At 47.5% G+C, this 19101-nt stretch overlaps 1 long non-coding RNA gene across 2 annotated transcripts in view; it reads right to left on the bottom strand.

The window, feature by feature from the left end:
* LOC129734708 (uncharacterized) overlaps positions 1-17921 on the bottom strand; it is a 29028-nt gene extending 11107 nt beyond the window's left edge. The window contains exons 1-3 of one of the 2 annotated variants that reach the window (XR_008730224.1): positions 17046-17921; positions 16033-16118; positions 7069-7138 (exon numbers count right to left, since the gene is read on the bottom strand). This is a non-coding gene — a long non-coding RNA (uncharacterized LOC129734708). The remainder of the gene's footprint in view (positions 1-7068; positions 7139-16032; positions 16119-17045) is intronic. The other variant, XR_008730225.1, reaches the window with a different exon arrangement.
* Positions 17922-19101: the final 1180 nt, after the last annotated feature.

Genomic DNA, 19101 nt, shown 5'->3' with positions numbered 1-19101 from the left:
CTAGAAGTGAGTCTTTTACCTCCACCTGGAAAGAATTCCTTGGTGGAAAGCATCCTGTCCCATACACCCATACAAAAAGAAAAATAGTGCATGTTTTCATACCAATGAGCTCTCAGCCCCACTGAAGAGAGCCATTGTGGAGCAACTGCATTATAAAAGATATTAAGATCTCTTCCAGACCATAAAATATGCAACAAAACAGAGTGCCAAATACCAGTCCTTTCCATGGCCCAAGACAAAGAGCCGCCCTGCAAAGCATTAATCCCTGCAGCTGCCTTGAACTATTCATGTCTCTCAGCTTTACGTAAGGAGCCATTCCATTCTAGCTACCACTCTCCCCAAAACAGAGATTTGCAGTCTTTAACACAATTAAAGGTCATTCTGTGAACAGAGAACCCAAAGATTTCAATGGGAGGCTGTGACTTCTTAGGAGAGAAGGCCATACTATTTCTTTTTGGTGGAGAGTAAATTCATCCAAAAATGCATTTATGGTTGTTTCTCCCTTACACACATCAACACCCCTTTCTTTTATCTAATGGCTTCATGGTTAGTATATTCACTTATTCTGTGAGGGACCCTGCTTCAATTTCCTCCTGTGCCTGGGGCCATCTGAGCATCTCTGATCTTCCTGCCCCAAACCACCAGAGCACAGGGCAGAGCTACACAACTGAGCATTACGGAAGCCCAGTGGGTTGGCTTATTGAGGTCAGCTCTGCAGGAGCAGCCAGTTGTCCCATGTGTCAGCCGGGGACCACATACCACCTCCTACTGCTGGGGATGGCAGCACCCAGCTTCGGCTGCCCCCCAGAAGGTGACCTGCAGGAGACACAAAACCACTTGCAGAATTGTGGGAAGCATCATGGTTTGCTGAGCTTTGGGCAAAATATATTCCCAGTTTAGACACAGACTGCAGCGTGCCACCTGAGCCACCCCATTATAGACCTCTGGTGGGATTTTCCGTTTTCTTTTACTGACACTATTAAACTTTTCATACATAGAGATTTGGGGTCGGTCTCTTCTCCCAGATAACAAGCCACAGGACAAGAGGAAACAGCCTCAAGTTACACCAGGAGAGGTTTAGATTGGATATTAGGAAAAATTTCTTCACCGAATGGTCAAGCATTGGCACAGGCTGCCTAGGGAGGTGATGGAGTCACCATCCCTGGAATTGTTCAAAAACATGTAGATGTGGTGCTTAAGGACATGGTTTAGTGGTGGATTTGGCAGTGCTGGGTTAATGGTTGGACTTGGTGATCTTGAAGGTCTTTTCCAACCTAAATGTTTCTATGATTCTATTCTATGATTTTATAAATATTGGGAAACCTAATCTACAGACTAGAGAGAGAAAGCCATAGTCTCTTCTGTGGCAGAAAGGATTTTTAGGGTTTAATCATACAAAGCTCTAAAAAGTAGATTTGAAGAACATCCTCTGCTAAATATCCTATAGCTTTGTGGTGGGCCTGATCGCCTCAGAGGCTGAGTTTTGAAGCTGGGCAGAGGGTCCAGTGGGGACCAGTAGGGAAGGAAATTGCATTTACGTTTCCTTCCCTGTGGGTAAACACCCAAAGAGATGGGCCTTTGGACATAAGGCAGCTACCACTTCCACATGGTTATTTGGTTCTTTGCTTTTTCTACAAAGGCCTGAAAATAAAATGTTTTGCTTCAAATCAAAAGAACATTTGGCTTAACACAAGAATGTTTTTTAATTTCTTGGGTTATTGAAAGAAAGCTAAAAATTTTAAGCTTGGCGGGAGCAAAACCTAAATTTTTTACAAATGCTTGGTTCTGTAACTAAGGCACACAAACAAACAAAAATCTGTTTCTCACAGCTCAGCTTCTCATCCCAATGAAAGGTCTTTCTCCAAACCACTAGTTTTCAGCGGGTATGAGATGCCACATTTGGTGCTTTGCTTATTTGGAGGCTAGGAGACCTCTGCTTAGCAGCAACTAGAAGAAATTCCCTCTAGTGACAAGAAGCCCATGTTTCTGGCACAAAAAGCTGTTTTGCACCTTCAGGTGGCAGTTTTTGACAAGATTTGTAATAGTGAAACTTGTTGCACCAGCAGCCAGACTGTATCTCACTTATTTTAACTGAAAAGGAGGCAAAATGAGAGGCAGTGATGCAGCACTTCAGCTGACATAGGTCGCTTGAAGGGGTCTAATAGGCAAAAGAGTCTAGAAGATAACTCCACAGCTGCCACCCAGCACAGTGCCTCTGAGGAACAAGTGACTTGACCAAACCGCTGGCCAGGATGCCCAGCTTGCATCTTTGGACAAGCACTGAAGTCTCCTGGGACCAAAAAAAAACCACCAAAACCACTAAGAGCTGGTAAGATTAAGCTAATTTGTCCTTCCCTGTGAGCCATCAAAGTATTTTTAAATGGACCTTGAGTAACAGAGCCATCCTCACTTGTACAGCCCATGCAGTAGATGAGAGGAGCTTCTGGCCCCAGGCAATATCTTCTGGGCATCATTCTCAATAGGAAACAAAAATGAAGTTGTTTCATTAGCAAAGGGACTTGTTCTCCCCAACACTCTGGTTTCTGGCTGTCCCAAAGCCCCTAATGGCTCTGGTGCCTGTACTTGCAAGTGCCCTGATGAAGTACTACTAAATCCTGTCTCCCAAGCCCATCCCACACCAGTTTTATGAGACAACAAGCACTCAGTTTAGAGGCTCCCAGAAATGTAATGTGCAGTGACTGAAATAACCTGTCTGGTGACTCAAAATGGCTCAGACAATTACATATCCATTGGGATTCTCAGAGCTGTGGGGTGCATCAAAACCAGTCTATATTGAGCTATGAAAGCGTTTTCACTCTCAAATATGTGAATGAACTGGGCAAAAAAAAACCAGATCAGTGTTTTTCCAATGATTATGGCATCTGCTATCTAAACTTTTGGGTAAGGGCAGGGACACATTTCCCTAATACTTCACTGCACCAAAATTCTAGTCTGCTCCACCTGAACTCACAGGGATGCAGGCTTGAACTATGTATGCATAGCTACAAGCCCAAACCCAAACTCTGTTAGTAAAGGCAATGGAAATCAGGACGAGGTAGCTCAGACTTCAGTTAGGCAACTTCAAGCAGAGGTGCAAACCTCCCATGGTGTCTGGAGATGCTAATTTTTTACACCTCGTGCACTCCCTTCCTCTGGCTAATTCTCAGAAATGCGTCAGCCAAAGGCATTTTTTAAGCCTCTGTGGCAAAGGGTGAAACTTCAATCTCCACAGCCCAGCTCCTCTAGCTTTTGGGGTGTGCCAGGCAGCTGAATATCTGTAAGCAAGAAACCATGCTACCAAGGGGAAAGCAGGACTTGAGCTATCCCTTGAAATACCCTCAAAATACAAATGCTGCTGCCAAGGGGAGAGCTAGTGAGGGTATAATCCCCATGGATTCTCCACCCGATCATGAAAGCAATTCCAAAGCAAAGTTCAACCCCCAAAGCTCAGAGTGGGAAATGTTTCAGCCTCTCAGGTCTCTTGGGCTCCTGGGCTGCGTTTGCCTTTCCTTGGCTTTACCTTCTTGCTGCCGCCCTTGTTCTTGCTATCTCTCCTTGTTCTCCCCCTCCCCAGTCCAATCTCTCCTCCCCAGCTGTCACATTTATCTCTTCAGTGGGTCCTTTCCATGGCCCTTCTTTGCCTGGGAGAGAAACAAAAGGCTTTACACCCAGTCTCCGGGCTCATTCCTGCACAGTGAACAGCAGCTGCTCCCACAGAACGAGCTGCTTTCCTCTCCAAAATAACAACTCAACCTCCTTCATGGATCTGTCCCGAACCACAGCTTTCAGCCCAGATGCACGCTGCAGGGTCGATGCGAGCATTGCTGGGAAAATCCCAACCCAATGCCACTCCATTAGTAAAATGTGCTTCACACTCAGCCAGCAAAGCCCTGGGTTCTGACTTAGGTGCAACCATCGCTGCTGCTGCTGCTGCTGAGCATTTTGCAAATATCTGATGATGTGGCCCCTCTCCTGAAGGCACCACGATATAATTAGGCAAAAGCATGGTGGAAGGAAAAATAAAAAGAAAACATGGGTAGATTTGGCACACAGCCTGCTGCTCTCTTCCTTTGTTTATAATACGTATGAGGGAGAAAAAGCAGAGAATGAAGGATTTTGTCTATTTGCAGTGCATGCAGGTCTTGCAGCATTATTAAAGGCTAATTTGATGATCTGCAGTTTTACATTCTGTTCTTCCCAAGATTTGTGAAAAAGTACATGGGACAGGCAAAAAAACACAGTGCGAGGGGACTCTCAATCTCTCTCCAAAGACAATTAACTGTTATGATTATTCACTAATAATGAGTTCATGTTTGCAAACTAGACTGACCACAGAATATGCTAAACACGTTATCATCGGCTCCGAGCGCAGTGAAACCTGATAGGGCTTCAAAACACGCCGGGTTCCTTGCTGCGAGGAGCATTGCTTGCTTTTTCATCTTCTGCCTCCAAATTTCAGTATTATTTTAAAACTGTAATTGAATTTCAGTCCTCTGTGTGTGTGTGTGTGAAGAAAGGAAACACTTCTCCCAAGATTTACTGCATGTCTGTTACTGTGTGGGCTGTTTTGACTCTGCAGCGTAGCAGAGACCATGCAAACCGCGCGCTATTGGAATCGGTTCAAACTTTTACAGTCCTTCAAATTGGGGCTGGAGCCGGAGAGGAAATACTAAAATCCTGTATATACAACTTCTGTCTGTGAGGGGGAGAGAAATTCCATGAAAATTAAGAACTCAATGATGTATAAATTTATATTCTGTTTAAAGAGTAGGTTGGGGTTTTTTCTTTTTTCTTTTCTTTTTGGGGTCTTTCTTTTTTTCTGTTGAAAAAACAATTGAACTCTTATATAAGGAAACCTAGGTTCTTTAAATAACACTGGGTCCTGAGAGCTGGTGGTAGAATAGGGGCTCAACCTTTTTATGCCAAGCCATCTAATTAGCATGTGAGCCAAGTTTTATGAAGGTGAGTCAGTTCAGACGTGTTGCTCCTGAAAAAGCCAAGCCAATTTCTTTTAATGGCATGTGCTGTGAGTAATTAAACCGGATTCTGCAATCAGCTTATTGTCCTTCCTGGCTGCAAACAGCCGCCAGTAGGCTACAGTCAACAGGCACATCCACAGCAGCTCCTGCCCAGCAGGGACCGGCAAGCCCCATGGCCAGGGTGGAAGGCGGAGAGGATTCAGGATGCTTTTAGCACCCTCTGATGGCTGTGCAGCTTTGCCCCAAAGACCCTTTCAGTGAAAAAAAAAAAAAAATAAATCAAATATAATAACCTCATCTTGGGGCTTCCTATCCCACCAGTGTGATGCCCAGTGCCTGGCCTCACTCTGCCAGTATGGTGCTAGCACAGCACTGGTTTTGGAAACATGGATGCCCTGACCCACCCTTGGTGGCTTTCCAAAGGGATCTCACAGCCTCCCCAGCTTCTGCACGTGGCTCTTATCCAGAAGGAAGCTGATCTAACCAGGACTATTCCCATATTGTTTCCATTATATTTTTATGACTGTCATGTGGACAGGGGAAAAGGGGAGGTGGGGGGAGACAAACAAGAGAAAAAGAAAAGCAGGACCTCAAGTTCTGCCTTTGAGGAGGGAGCTGACAAAAATGTGATGGTCAACTCCCTCCAGCACACGGAGACACTGAAAATCTGAGCAAGCACAGGCAGCCCTGCAAGGGGAAGGACGGAGCACTTCCCTCAGATGAAGTTTTACAGCCCCTCTTGTAAGCAAGAAGGCTGTAACCGCGGTCCCCCTTCCTTTTTGGGGTGGTTTTTTGGCCTGGGCAAATTGCCCCTGATCACACAGGTCAAAAGAAAGCAAGTACAACAATCTGACAAATTGCTTTCTGCCTGGAAATGCTTGTGCTGCTCCAGCAGGACACGTCGCTCAGCGCTTCCCCAGCTGATGCCACGTGTTTTTGTCCCGGCGGTGGCACTGCATGACCCGTGTGTCACAGTACCTCAGTGGGCACATTGCAGCGGACCCTGGCGCTGTGGCTGCTGGTAGCTCACATCCCCAGGGTCAAGCACACCAGTGCATGTCCCCAGACTCTTGCAGGCCAAACCGTTTTGTCCCCCCATCCCTGTGACAAACATCTGACCCTGCTGAGCCCCACCTGGAAAACGGGATAATTTTATTTCAGACTGGGCCCCTCAACTGGCTCCTGCTGGTGCTAACAAGCTGAAGTGGTGCAGCTTGTCCCTACACTGATGCCACCACGCTGGAGAAGGAGAGTTTGTCTCTCTTACCCCACATGAGTGTCCATGCCACCAGGCTTTGGCTCTCCATCGATCCCTGCCCTTCCCTCAACATGTAAAATGTTTCTGGAGTTTGTCCTGCTGCCAAAGTGAAGAAAACCAGGAATCTCACAGAATTTGTCAGTGGGAAAGAAGTTTGCTAACCTGGTCAAGGCATGGAAGGCAGAACTGAGGGCTTTTTAATTTGGCGGATAATCAGGTGCTGATATCAGGACTGGCTAGCAAAGGAAGAGAAAAGAGAGACAGATGAAAAGGAGAAATCATCTTCTCCAAATATGTATGCTTAGTAAAAGCCCTGCACTGGATGCAAGATCTTTCTATAGCTGGTCTTCACTGTGATATTTCTTAGAGTTGTGTGTGAGCGCCTCGCCTTAACTCTCCAATATCTCCTGAAGTAAAGCGTGCACAGTTACTGCCTTTGTGTTAAGGTACAGCCAAGGCTCAAAGCAGCCCATCACATGCAAAGTGGCTGTATCCAATACTCTTACAACAGGACAGCAAGAGCTGGGTGCACATAACTAGGCTGGATTATCTTCTCCATGTATGGCCACATATCCGTCAATACTGTTGTAACCTTTCCCTAGAAAATGTCATTTTTAGCATGGAAGTTTTTGACCACACAAAAGCCATCAGACCTAAAATGTGCATCACAGTGCTTTATGGGAGCTGTGGTTTTCTCCTGGGGTTTCCACTTTCTGCAGGGTCAGGAAGCTCAGCCACACTGCACCATGAGAACAGCTTGCAACCAAAGAGGAGACATCAGGATGGGCGACAAGGTGGCAGAAACAAACCGGGTCAGGGAAAGCAAATTACCCCTGCCACTTTCAGCTGCAACATTTTCAGTTCTGACAGACCCAAAAAGACTTTTGTTTTCATCAAGTTTCTGCAAAAGAAAAATCGCTTTCAGGCAAGGACTCATTGTTTCCTTCCTTTCCTCTGAGTGATGACAGATGTTGCAGAAGCCCTAAGCATAGGTGAAGTAGGAGAACCACATAAATATAAGCTAAAATGCAGCTAGACTTCCCGTGGAATACCATCAACCCTTGTAAATATTGCAACGTGAACAGGTGTCTCAGGGGCAGAGGGGAACACTAAACAACGCAGGGAAGATTGCCAGCATTGCTGGAGAAGCTCCTGGAAACCCCAAGGCCAGGGTCCCCTGCCGTGCCGTGGGCTGTATGCTGAGTTCATGTGGTCCCCAGGAGCGTTACAGGCCAAAGAGATGACAAGAAAGCGAAGAGAGGTGGAATAGCTGCTGCAGGGTCACCTCATGCATCTGTGGCAAAGCCACACTCTCCATCCCTTCATACCCTGTCCAGAGACCTGTGTGTAGACACCAGAATAAGTCAAAGATGGGCAGCAAACTCTTACTCCCACAGTTGGTGCCTTTTTCCATCTGCGTGCTCCATGGCGGCTGGACAGAGTGGGACAGGCTAGGTTGTTGGGGTTTTTTTAAAGCCATCCAGAGGTAGAGAGTGCACCACCTCTCCAGCTGAGCCATGTATGGTAGGAAGAGGCATCTCTGAATGAAAATGTCAGTTTGGTCTCATGCTTGCACCACTTCTTAAACTTCTGAGGGAAAAAGTAAAACGATTGACTCCCAGGTCTCTCACCAGTGGGTTGTGTGTGGTTCCTGAAGCATCGGCACAGCTCCCTCCTCAGTTGTTAGCAATTTCACAGCATCCTTTTGGATGTAGCGCAAAGGCAGTATGACTTCACCAGTCAATGTCATAAGGACTTGATCTCTTGGGCATCACTACACTCGTGTGCTGCCACCTAGGATGTACCAGCAGGGACATCAGCTGCCCACGTTGCCCTACGGCTCTTCGATGGGATGGCACAGCCCACTATGCCCCGACATCCCGGGGCTGTTACAGGCGCCACCACTGTCAGGCCAGCTGAGATGTGTCTACACATCTCTGCTCCCTAGGTAGTTATCTGCTAAAAAAGCTCATTTAGGCCACAGAATGAAAGCTGAGAGGAGACACGGTTGCTGTCTATAAATACATCAGGGGCAAGCACCAGGGAGGCAGTGGAGCTATTGAAGCTAAAAGACAATGATGGCACAGGAACAAACGGGTATGAAGAGGCCAGGAATAAATTAGGCGAGAAATTAGAGAGAAGACAACCCTCTGAGAAGCTCTTGCCTGTAACAGCCCTCCAATAAGGACTACGAGACACAAAGCGCTTTTCAGTCAGATGGATCTGACTAAATTAGTGAAGATGTGGGGTGGATGTGGGGTGGCTGTATGTCACTGCTGCCCGAAACACAAAGGGGCATAGATTACACCCAGGTGATCCTTCCTAGTCCCACATCCCACATTCTTATGAATGTGTAGGTACCATGCTAGACACATAGGCACATACAGAGAAATAACTATAAATGCTAATTTGACCTAAGATGCCCCAATGTCCCATCAAAGTGTCCATGTTTGGAAATGTAGCTAAGAGAAAAAAGCCCACTATAACTTTTTCTATGAGTTCGGCCATTTTTGTTACCTATTTTTTTGTGCTGGTGCCCACCAGCCTACCAGCAAGATGTGCTGGCAAGGAGCCATGGTCCCTGCTCCACAGGGCTAGCCCAGGTCTTCTCCAAAGTGCAGGTAAAATTGAAATTCAGTCCCTTGACAAGGAAGGGGCAGGACTAGACTGCTTATCCAATGGAAATAGGTAAGGAAATGGCCTGACCCCCCCAGGCAACCACATAGGGAAAACCAGTATGACTTATCCTAGTGGCTCTTGACAACAGGAAAGGTAACACATCCTGCCATCAGTGGTAACCACCACCACATCATTCCCCCAGCCCTCCATAGTCAAAGGTGCAAGTGAAACAAAGCCCTGACGTGGAACAGAGAGCTCCTTCTCCTTGCATCGGGAGTGGAAGCAAAGCCACAGCACAGCCCCAGCACAAAGCAGCACCAGGCACAACCATGGTGCTGGCAGCCCGTGCAGCCTTGCAGGCTGCTGCCCCAGTGCACCCCCAGCACAGATATTGCTAGCCAAAGGGATGCAGCCCCCCAAAACATCACTGCCCCACCCCGGGGTCTGATATTGCCTCTTGGCAGAAGCACACTAGCATCCACAGGGCTTTAAACAGGTTTATGATGTCCGTCCTGCACAGCTGGAGTCCCCCTCGATGCTGTGCCTGCTGCAGCACTCCCCAAGGAGCTTTTCCAGCCCACGTGCTGCAAAGCCAAGTGTGGGTGAGGAGGTGGGCAGGGACAGCTGCAGTTCGCTGCCTTGTTCCTGCATACAAACCGGGGATTTATGGCAGCTGAAAGGGGAGAGCCCAGCTTTTCCAAGGGGTTCTGAACACTTCCCACCAGTCCACAAAACCTACATAAGACTAAGATTTACTGGAGGAAAATTGTAGGCACTCCAAAAACATATTCTTTTTTTTTTTTTTCTCTTCTTCATGCCGTTAAGAAAGCTCTGGTTTAACAGCTGGCTATTTGCCAAAACCCAGCCCCCATTATAAGATCACACTTTCGAGAAGATTGCAGAAATAGGTTTGTGCTTAAAAGTGTATGATGCATAAACATATGATATACAGGTTCCCTGACATCCCTGAGATACCTAAACTATACCCAGGTTAAGTCGGGTACTGTAACTTGGATTTGTTCTGTAAACACTTCTAGGCTACGTTATTTTTTGTGTCTATTTTGCTCAAGCTGTATTATCCTACTCATCCCAAATGAGAGCAAATAAACCTTTACTACCACACCCCATATGATATGTTCCCTACATACTTCATATTTAACAGGCAAAGATCACTAGGAATGTTTTAATCCGATTGTTTAAAAAAAGAGAAAGCAGAGTCGGGGCAGATGGGTAGGTGAAAGGTCTGATTTCTAAACTTGTAATTCATATATAGCTCTCAATTCCTCTGTACATTTAGGTTCAAGCCTGGGAATGTTATTACCAAGCATAGCATTTATTACATATATTTTTTCAATAAAAAAATCAATGGCTGTTCTCACAGACACAGCATCATCTTACATAAAACCCCACAAGCCCTTCTTCTGGCCCACTGTCTTCAAGTATTTTTAAGATCTTTCTGACCATTGGAGACTCTAAAAATGTGAGCAATTATGTCAGGTTTAAGAGATGCTGGAAGGGGACCCTCAGGAGAGAAGCTGTTTCGTGTAACTCTCCTGATTCCCCGAGAACCACAAAAAGCTCCATCACATCTACCAATGCATCTAGAGGAAAAGATGCATTTTAATCCACTTTAAAAACAGAGAAATGCACTCTTGCGGCTGTGCAATGATCAACCATCCAATAGCCCATGTATTACAAGCTTAATATTTACTCCAAAAACACTTTGACCTCACGTGCACTTGGTTTGCAGACTTCAGGAACGTGCCCCCACTCCTCCCAAGCAAGGTGAAGGCAGGGGACACTGGAAAGTCCTCTCCATCTTATGTTGCCCAAAGACATTCTCCCCCTCGCTGCACACCCTGAAGGAGCAGAGCACGAGCCGAGGAGCTAACCCCACACTTGTGAATTGAGACCATCTTCCCATTCCAGCGCACAGCTCTTGCATATTTTTGTTTCGAAATGAAACAGTGTTAAGGAGGCCTTTGGGAAATGAAACAAAAATGGCGTTTTATTTCTTTTTTTTTTTCCTATCCATCACTTCTCCTCAAGACCTCAAGTCCCAGGACATCCTGCTTGACACAATCCAGAGCTGGGCCCTTCAGGCTCTAAATGAAGTCACAGCTTCAGGATTTCCAGGCAGAAAGTTCACTGGAAGGGCCATGGGAGGGGTTTTGTCCTTCCTAAGGAGGATGACAAGTTGCAAGAGAAACCTGGATGCTGGTTGCAAAGGTAGGAACTCAACTGTTTGAGGAGCAGGACAAACCCATGAATAGTTTTTTTTTCTTGTGCCCGTACAGATGGTGTTTTAACAAGGTATAACTTCATTTGAGAGTGTTCACAGAAGCTTATAATAGTGACAAGAATAAATGAGCTATGCCAATTCACTCCATGGACAGTAGGTGGGGAATCTGTGAAACCTATGAATTCCCTGCAGCCCCCTCCTTTCTCTGTACTCATCTGAAACACTCATTTTTCAGTTCCCTGTTATAACACAGGAACAGCCTCCCCTTACTCACCAGGGAGTCACAAGGACATGGGATGCTTAAGTATTCTTGCATGGGAACATCTCCTATGTACCCAAAAAACATCCCCCCACCTCCACACCCTCCCATAAAACAAAATGAGCCCCAGTTCTGCCTAAGTAGCAGCCTCATGAAGGAGGAAGGGAGGTGATCCCTTCATGCTTTTTGTACCCCATAAATAAAGGAGCATAGGAGGGGCACACACTGCATCTAACTGTGCTTCTATTTCTGGAGATACTTCTCTTTATGATTACATGTCACTTCACTGTCACTGTGCAGGGACCTCAGTAGATGTATCGGCTGTGCCTTCAAGCATAACTCTTTGGGAGCTACATGAAGGCTCACAGATCCCTCAATTTCAACCTCAATTTCCATGCTTTGCTTATGTTTCAGATGCAGTAAGAAAAAGTGATCCACCTCGAAATCCAGTGACAGCAGGTTAGCCCACTCTCCCCTAACACTCCAAGCAGTCAGGAACATTCAATCTGGAAATCATCATCGCCTTATGAAAGTGGCCACTTATTTTGAGGACCCAATAAAGTCAGTTTGCTTCATACATGATGCTTGGCACAGCTTTCCTCCCAGCTTTCCCATATGAAATTTTAGGCTTAACACCTTTTTTTCTGCAAAATTTTCTTTTGAGTGTTCAACTGTTTCCTGTTAAAGTTTGTCCCATGGTGAGATATGAAAAGCACAGATTTTGGCTAAAAATTAGTTACCCAAGACAGAAAGTTTCTACAGATCTCATAAACTTCATAGCCCAAAGTGATTTTTAAGGCTACAACCCTAGGGCTTCTTTTGGGCCAGCCTTTGACTGAACCTGGAATTTGGTTGAGCATCATTCAGTTCCCAGTGGAGACCATCACTTTGGGAGATATTTTACAGTTTGAGATTGATTTCAAGACGGTGGCTCTGGCAGAAGCACCTATTGTATTGCATGGACTGTTGAGACAAAGGTTGTTGCAGCAACGCAGCACTGACTGCCACCCACACAATGAACCAGTGTAAGAGGGGAGAAGGGATCCCTCTGTGGGCTCCTCAGTCTCTGGTCCTCAGCATCACAGGCTACTGGCTTCCCATGCTGTGCTCATATTGCTCCATTCCAGAGCACCGCAAGCTCATTTTTACAAACCTTTCACCATTTCCCTCTAAAACCCCCTCCTCTGCCCACTGAAAGGTGGCTTCCCCACCTCCCATGCTGGGATGCAGAGGGGTACCCACCCCAGCACAGCCACCTGGGGGCTGGCAGCCACTCAGGATGCCAGGGCTGTGGTTTCCAGCGCAACAAAAATAACATTAAGACTATCAACCTATTTCAGGACCGTTCCCTCATGCAGGGCTACCCAGCCAAACTATTCCAGGCTGCTACTGTACTTGCTGATGGATGCTGCCTGCGTGTGCCCAGCATACTGTACATTCCCTTGTAAGGGCTTGCCCCATTCCCTGCTATGCTCCGAGTTGTTATCTGGCCATTTGCCCTACACCTGCTGATGGAAAGGTCCCCACAACACCCACTCTTGAAAACCCACTCCCACAGCTCTCCTGGAAGCTCCCTGGCAGGCTACAATGGCTTCAGATTGAAGGAGGCGCTCCCAGAGCAGAGCTGAGATGGTGCATCATGGTCCTGTGGGACAAGGTCACAGTGCTCTGGTCATGCAGCAACCCACGCAGAAGACATGTGCTTCTCATTAGGAAACTGTTTAAAAAAGCATTAAACCATTCCTGTTTCCTGGACCCTCTGCAGTCAGCTACGCGTCTTGGACTGGGGTGCTGGAGAAAGAAGCCAGGGGTAAGAGCTGGGTCCCACATGGGATCTCCAGCTCAGGTCTACATTGGAGATCCTAGAGTTGGAGCTTCACTCGGGGTTTATCATCACTGACATTAACAATTTATAACAGCAAACCCAAACAAGGTCCACAGAGGCGCTCCAAAGATCACTGAGGGACAGGATGGCAGCAGGCTGTGTTGGTGTAATGCCTCCTGAAATGGGATTCTGGGCCACTCCAAGGGCTGCCGGGATGAGTAATATTAATGAAGCAATCTTGGAAGAGAAATAGTTGAAAGCCAGTGGATATGGGGGTTTCTCAGAGTCGAAACATTTCAGATCTCAACCCAGAGTGCTAAGGACTGAGGGCTGGGTTCACCCTATCCAGCTGTATTTTGAATAAGATGTCTCACTGCTCTGTGATTTCTCTGCAGCCTGTGAAGACAATTCAAACTCCATGTCTAAAGCAACTCATCTCTCTCTATTGACTCCAGAGGGAACTTAGACCAGATGCCATTTCAAAATTACCTTTGTCCAATGGTCCTTCAAAGGACCTGAGTTAGTGGGGCAACCTAACCTGAAACCTTCAGTTTACCACCAAAGCAAACAGAGGTCCTACACAAATGTCCCCATAAGACATTGAGCCTGATGTCTGCTTGCCCTGGCCTGTGGGAAACCCCTTGAGAGCAGGTAGGAGCACATGGCATCCATGGCCAACCAGCTGTTGGCCTTTTGGCTGGAATGGGTGGTCATACCTAAAACCACTGCCACGGAGGGGGTGACTTCTTGATTTTGAGAGCTCTCCACCAGCAGCTGAATTGAAAATATACAGAAAAGAGCAATTCCTTGATGGAGGTCAGCTTGCAAGTCATGAGATTGGCTCTGAACTTTCTTTGGGGAGTAGAGCAGCCCTCTCTGAAGTCACTCACTTAACCGCCATAATACAAATGTGGTTTTGTTTTCCCACCTACCTTTTTGCCCCACTGAAAACATAGTGCTCAAATAGTATTTCATCTGTCCTCCACTTCCTCACCATGTTCCCTTCAAAACCTGCCCTGAATACAAGCTAGTCTCTCCCTCTTGAGCTTTTCAAGGGAACATCTCCAGTGGTATGCATCCACCAAAGATACTGGGCACCTAAGAGACACACAGCAAGAACTTTCAGTGCTTAATTCAGAATTCACATCCCTAAAATTCACACAGCTGCCCTTTACTCCTGGAAAAACCTGATATTTGTAGGGACTGTGGTTCCCACTAGCAAGGTGCTTACCTGCCTGTTAGTGGGCACTCCCTCTCTCTGTACCATTAGTTTTTTACTCCTGTTCTAAGGCTTTTCCTTACAAGAAAATGCTTAAATATGCAATTTAAAAATGAGCATGATTCTTACCATGCAAGGGATGTCAAGCTGAAGAGCAGCATGAGCAGAGAGAGGGGCACACCAGAAATGTCTAGTTTGCCTACCTACAGTCACAGTCCTTGCAAAAGACTCAAGACACGGTTTGGCATTGCTCATTTCTCACACCATGCACAATGACAGTCACGGTGCTGTCAGATGCTTGGGTTTTGCTCTGGAAATGGATGCCTCATCAGTGCAGAGCACAGTGGCCATGACAGCTCATATCACGGGAAGCACTGAACACCTGCCAAGAGCAACAGGAGCAGATGGGGCCATGCACAGAGGCGATTACAGCAGGAGATGCTCCCTGCTGCTCAAGGAACCCACAGCCATCTTGCACTCGCATCTGAGGAGCTGACAACAGGACTGACCAGCACGAGATTTTGCATCTAAGGAGCATTATTTGCTGCAGAACCTCCTTCCCATTTGTGAGCCAAGGGGGTAAGGCCATCAGGATCATTGAGCTCTCAGAACCACCAGAAGCTCTGCAGCTTTTTGGCAGTAACATGTCCCTGCTGTCCTTGCAATACGGCTTTCAGACACACACAACCTTCAGCCGAAAGCACCGCTTGATGCTGGGCACTTTCAAAAGTTCACCCAGCAATCCCGAGCCAGCTCACTGTCCCACTGCCCCACATTTAGATGAACCACTTTGCAAAATCTGGAAGCCATTCCCTTGACCCATCAGATAAGGCAGCCACAGGAGCCAATTTCTCAGCAACACTCCTGGCCTGCAGCTGAAGCAATTCTTGCAGTAGCCCAGCCTGATAAAACTGCTGCTAGATTCCTCCCTTTTTGGCTGAAGATTTAATTTGAGATCTAGTATCCCACTGTGCACTCCCCCAGACTTCCAAAACGTTCTTCTCTAAACAGCCTTCCCGTCTCGTGCTGCCAGGCTTCGCACATCTGGAGTCCAGACCTCACTGTCACTGACCCAGGACTCACCATAGCCCTCCTCCAGCTCAAAATTAAACACATACAGTCATCCTGATCTGAGCGCAACCTTCTGCCAGGTGGTGTCAGCATCCCACAGCGCCAGGTCCAACAGCTCACGTTCACTTTTAAAACAAAACAGCCCCAGCTGGAAGCACCCATACTGAATTTCTAGGAACCCCAGAAAACCTCCACCGTGTCCTTAGTAATCACTATGGCCTCCCCACCCACATCAGTCTGAGGATGAAATCAGGGAAAATCTATTACCAGGCTTCTTATTTCCCTCTCAAGCTGGAAAAAAACCCCTGAAATATCCTGTGGAAAGGAACTCTAATGTCACCCCCGCAGAAGCATTGACAGTCACTGATTAAGTCCCCAGTGGTGGGAATCCTTGGCAGGCACTGGTGGGTATAAATTCTGTCCCCCACTATGTAAGCTCACACACCATTTGGAGTCATGGAGCAGTTAGGATCAGGCCACAGAGGCCAGGCTGTCCCCAGCTCTGAAGGAACTGCAAGAACCACCCTCTCCTCTGCTTTATTTTTTATAACGTTACCCACCTCCATACCTGCCTTGTGCGGGGTGTCTTCTGCCTGCACGTCACCCTGCCCAGAGCCATCACATAGACCTCTTGCAGCTGTACACCCTTATGATGGCACAGGACCCCAGGAAGGTAGGGGAAAAAAAGAAAAAAAAAAGAAAAAAAAAAAAAAAAGATCCACATTACATAGCTGCTTTGCTCTGACATAAAAACCTTCCCCTGCTCCATATTCTACTGTGTGACCAGTCTTGAATTTGTCTGCAGTTTCTGGTGACTTTCTGGATGTCACTGGAAATATTCAGGAGAGTAAACTCCTGGCAAATAAAACCTCCTTTTGGCTCATAAAGATGAACCTCTCTGATTATGGAGCTTGTCCTCATCCAGACATCCAGCTTAGCCAAGCAAAGATACTCTCCAGGTGCAGTTTCCCCTGCTCCTGATTGAGAACATCCTCATCTTCTCCACCTTCTGCTCTGAATCATCAGGTATAAATTAGCAGTAATGTCACCACAAGGGAGAGTGTGGAGGAAACATAGACTGGACAGATGTTCTGCTTTCAGAACACAGCAAGCAATATATATGAAAGAGCAGCAGGCACTGCGAGAAAAGTGAGACTGCAATTCAGCAACCCTTGGAAGAAAGGGTCAGGTCCAGCTGCTGTCAGCTTGATGCTATCAAGCAAAAGGGAGAAGCACAGGGAGATCCGAATATCTCCTTCAAAAACTCCTTCCTCTATCATCATCTAACCTGACCCTTGCTGTATTAAAACATAATCATTTTTCCTCAATACTTGAATGCTAAGGTCCCATCCATCACTTGACACTGTGACGGGTGGCAGGACCATGTTCTGTGCATGTGTCTCTCCCCTTTGGCAAGCACCTAGAGTACCTCGGTGCCTCTGATGTTGACAAGATGGGCTTTAACTTTGGAGAGCTCTTGGATACCAGAATGACAGCGCTGAAGAATGAGATCTGCTGCTGCTGGAATGGGCGCTTGTTCGACACTGACTCAGAAGAGGAAAATGCCACTTACCGAACCTCCAATACTTGTTTCTCAACAACCCGAAGCTCTTGGAGGTCTCCCATCTAAATACTAGCCAGGCGAGTTGCTGTGTGGCTTCTGGGACGTCACAAGGATAGGCACAGTATGAGAAGGACACTGCGCTATTTGGGGCAAACCAGGAGACAGTTGATTTACAGAAAGACCCTCCTGGATTTTTAACGGGCTAATATTGAATGTTTTATTTCAGCTGTCCTGCTTCAAGTTTCACCAGTTGGTGAGTCGGTGCATAAAACACACAGGTTTTGTTTGTGTGCATTGGTGTACGGGTGTGATGCTCTGAGCCAGGGTGTCTGTGACCAGCAGGGAAGTGGAGGAGGAGGTGGCTAGTCAAAGAAAAAAGATATTATTAGCTTTATGCAGATTTTAGGGTGGGAGTTTTCTCCTGGCATCACCTCCCACGGTCTCCATCTGCAATAAGCTCTCGTTGTACTTGTTCAGGCAAAAAATCTATGGTCAGAATATGGGCTTTCATCTGAGTTCCCCCCCCCCCAGCCCACCTTGAAACACTCCCTCAAAATAAATTACGCCAAAGAGAAATCCTCCCTAAGAACTGTGCAAGAACTAGCGTACTGCAGGGACCTCTTTAACCCACCCCCATCCTACCAAAGACCTGCACTGAGCTCAGGTTTTATGGGCCAGAGCTGCAGGCACTGTCATCAGCTGGGGAAACAGGACACGGAGCCTTGATCCTGCCAGCTTCTGAGCAGCCTGGCCTCATCCAGCAGAGCAGCTAAGTATGCGGCTTATGCGGCAGCTTTACTGGCTCGAGATCCCTGCCTGAAGGGCCCTGGAGAAGAGCAAAACACCACTTGGCCTACGTTGTGCGTCCGTCCGTCCGTCCGTCTGTCTGTCACTGCCCTCTGCCGGGGAGCGCGCGGCTCCGGGACCTGGCGTGGCCGCGCAGGGCCGCGGCGGGGTGCGCGTCAGGCAGGGCCGGGCATGGCGGGGGGGCTGCGGCCCTGCGCCCGCCTGCCCGCGCGCTCCCTCCCACACCGCGCAGCGGCGAAACCCAAACCGGAGCAACTGAGTGATGCTGCCGTGCTGATGCGGCCAAGCGTGAGAGCCCGCCTAGCCATCGCAGGCACCTATGACATCCGCCAATTATAAACACACTGACCGGTGTAAATTTAATATTAACTTGCCTTGAACCACAGTATAAGCTTACTAAAATAGTGCAGCTAGCAAGAGCGTGCAAGTGCTTTCTGACACCGATGGCACGGTCAGACACAATTTTGCGTAGGTATGTCAGCACTGTGATCACCAAAAAGGCAGACAGAGGTGGTGCAGGCACACTTAGGAGGCATCCCGGTAGCAAAAGTTGCCGGAGGGAGGCCAGGATAAACAAAAGGGGCTGCAAAAAAGCAGAGCATCCCCCCAGTACACAAGGAGGATGGCTGGCAAGACAAAGAAAGCAAGGTAAGCAGGATCTGCAATGGAGGAACACACCGCTACCACCACCCCTCCCCTTTTGGGGATTGGGCAATAGCACAACATCAGGCATAAATGAGGGGAGACGGAGGGGGAAAAAAAACCAACAAGCAGTTTGGTTCTGACTTGCTTTCTCGAGTCTGGTCACCTTGACCTGGGTGGCCAGGAGCCACCAAGACTGCAGCCACCAGCGCTCACTGCACAGCATTCATCAGTCGTGTGTTTTTACAGCTAATATATACAGGATTGCTAGAGGCTGAGTCTTGTATATGCGGTGATGCTGCTTAACACTGTGGCAGAACTGACAATCAGCAAGCAGCCCGTTGCAAATTTAGTAAGATTTAGTTCTACAGTTCAAAACTGGCCTGATGTGCCAATCTTCTAAATACCCCCATCGCAGCCATCTCTAATTCTGCCACGGCTGGTTGGATGGATGTGTGGACAGATGGACAGACTGATTTGTACGCAACGCAGGGCTCTGCTAGAGAAGGACAGCAGGCTCAGTAGTGTCTCACTCCATGCCTGCTTGTTTATTACCAGACACCACCTCCCTTCTCCCCAGGGCAAAGCAACCACCCCAGGACCCAGGCAGAAGATG

Source organism: Falco cherrug, chromosome 1 (genome assembly GCF_023634085.1).
Source record: "Falco cherrug isolate bFalChe1 chromosome 1, bFalChe1.pri, whole genome shotgun sequence".
Lineage (NCBI taxonomy): Eukaryota > Metazoa > Chordata > Aves > Falconiformes > Falconidae > Falco > Falco cherrug.
Note: the sequence above shows the minus strand (reverse complement) of the source record. Positions and strands in the feature narration are given on the sequence as shown.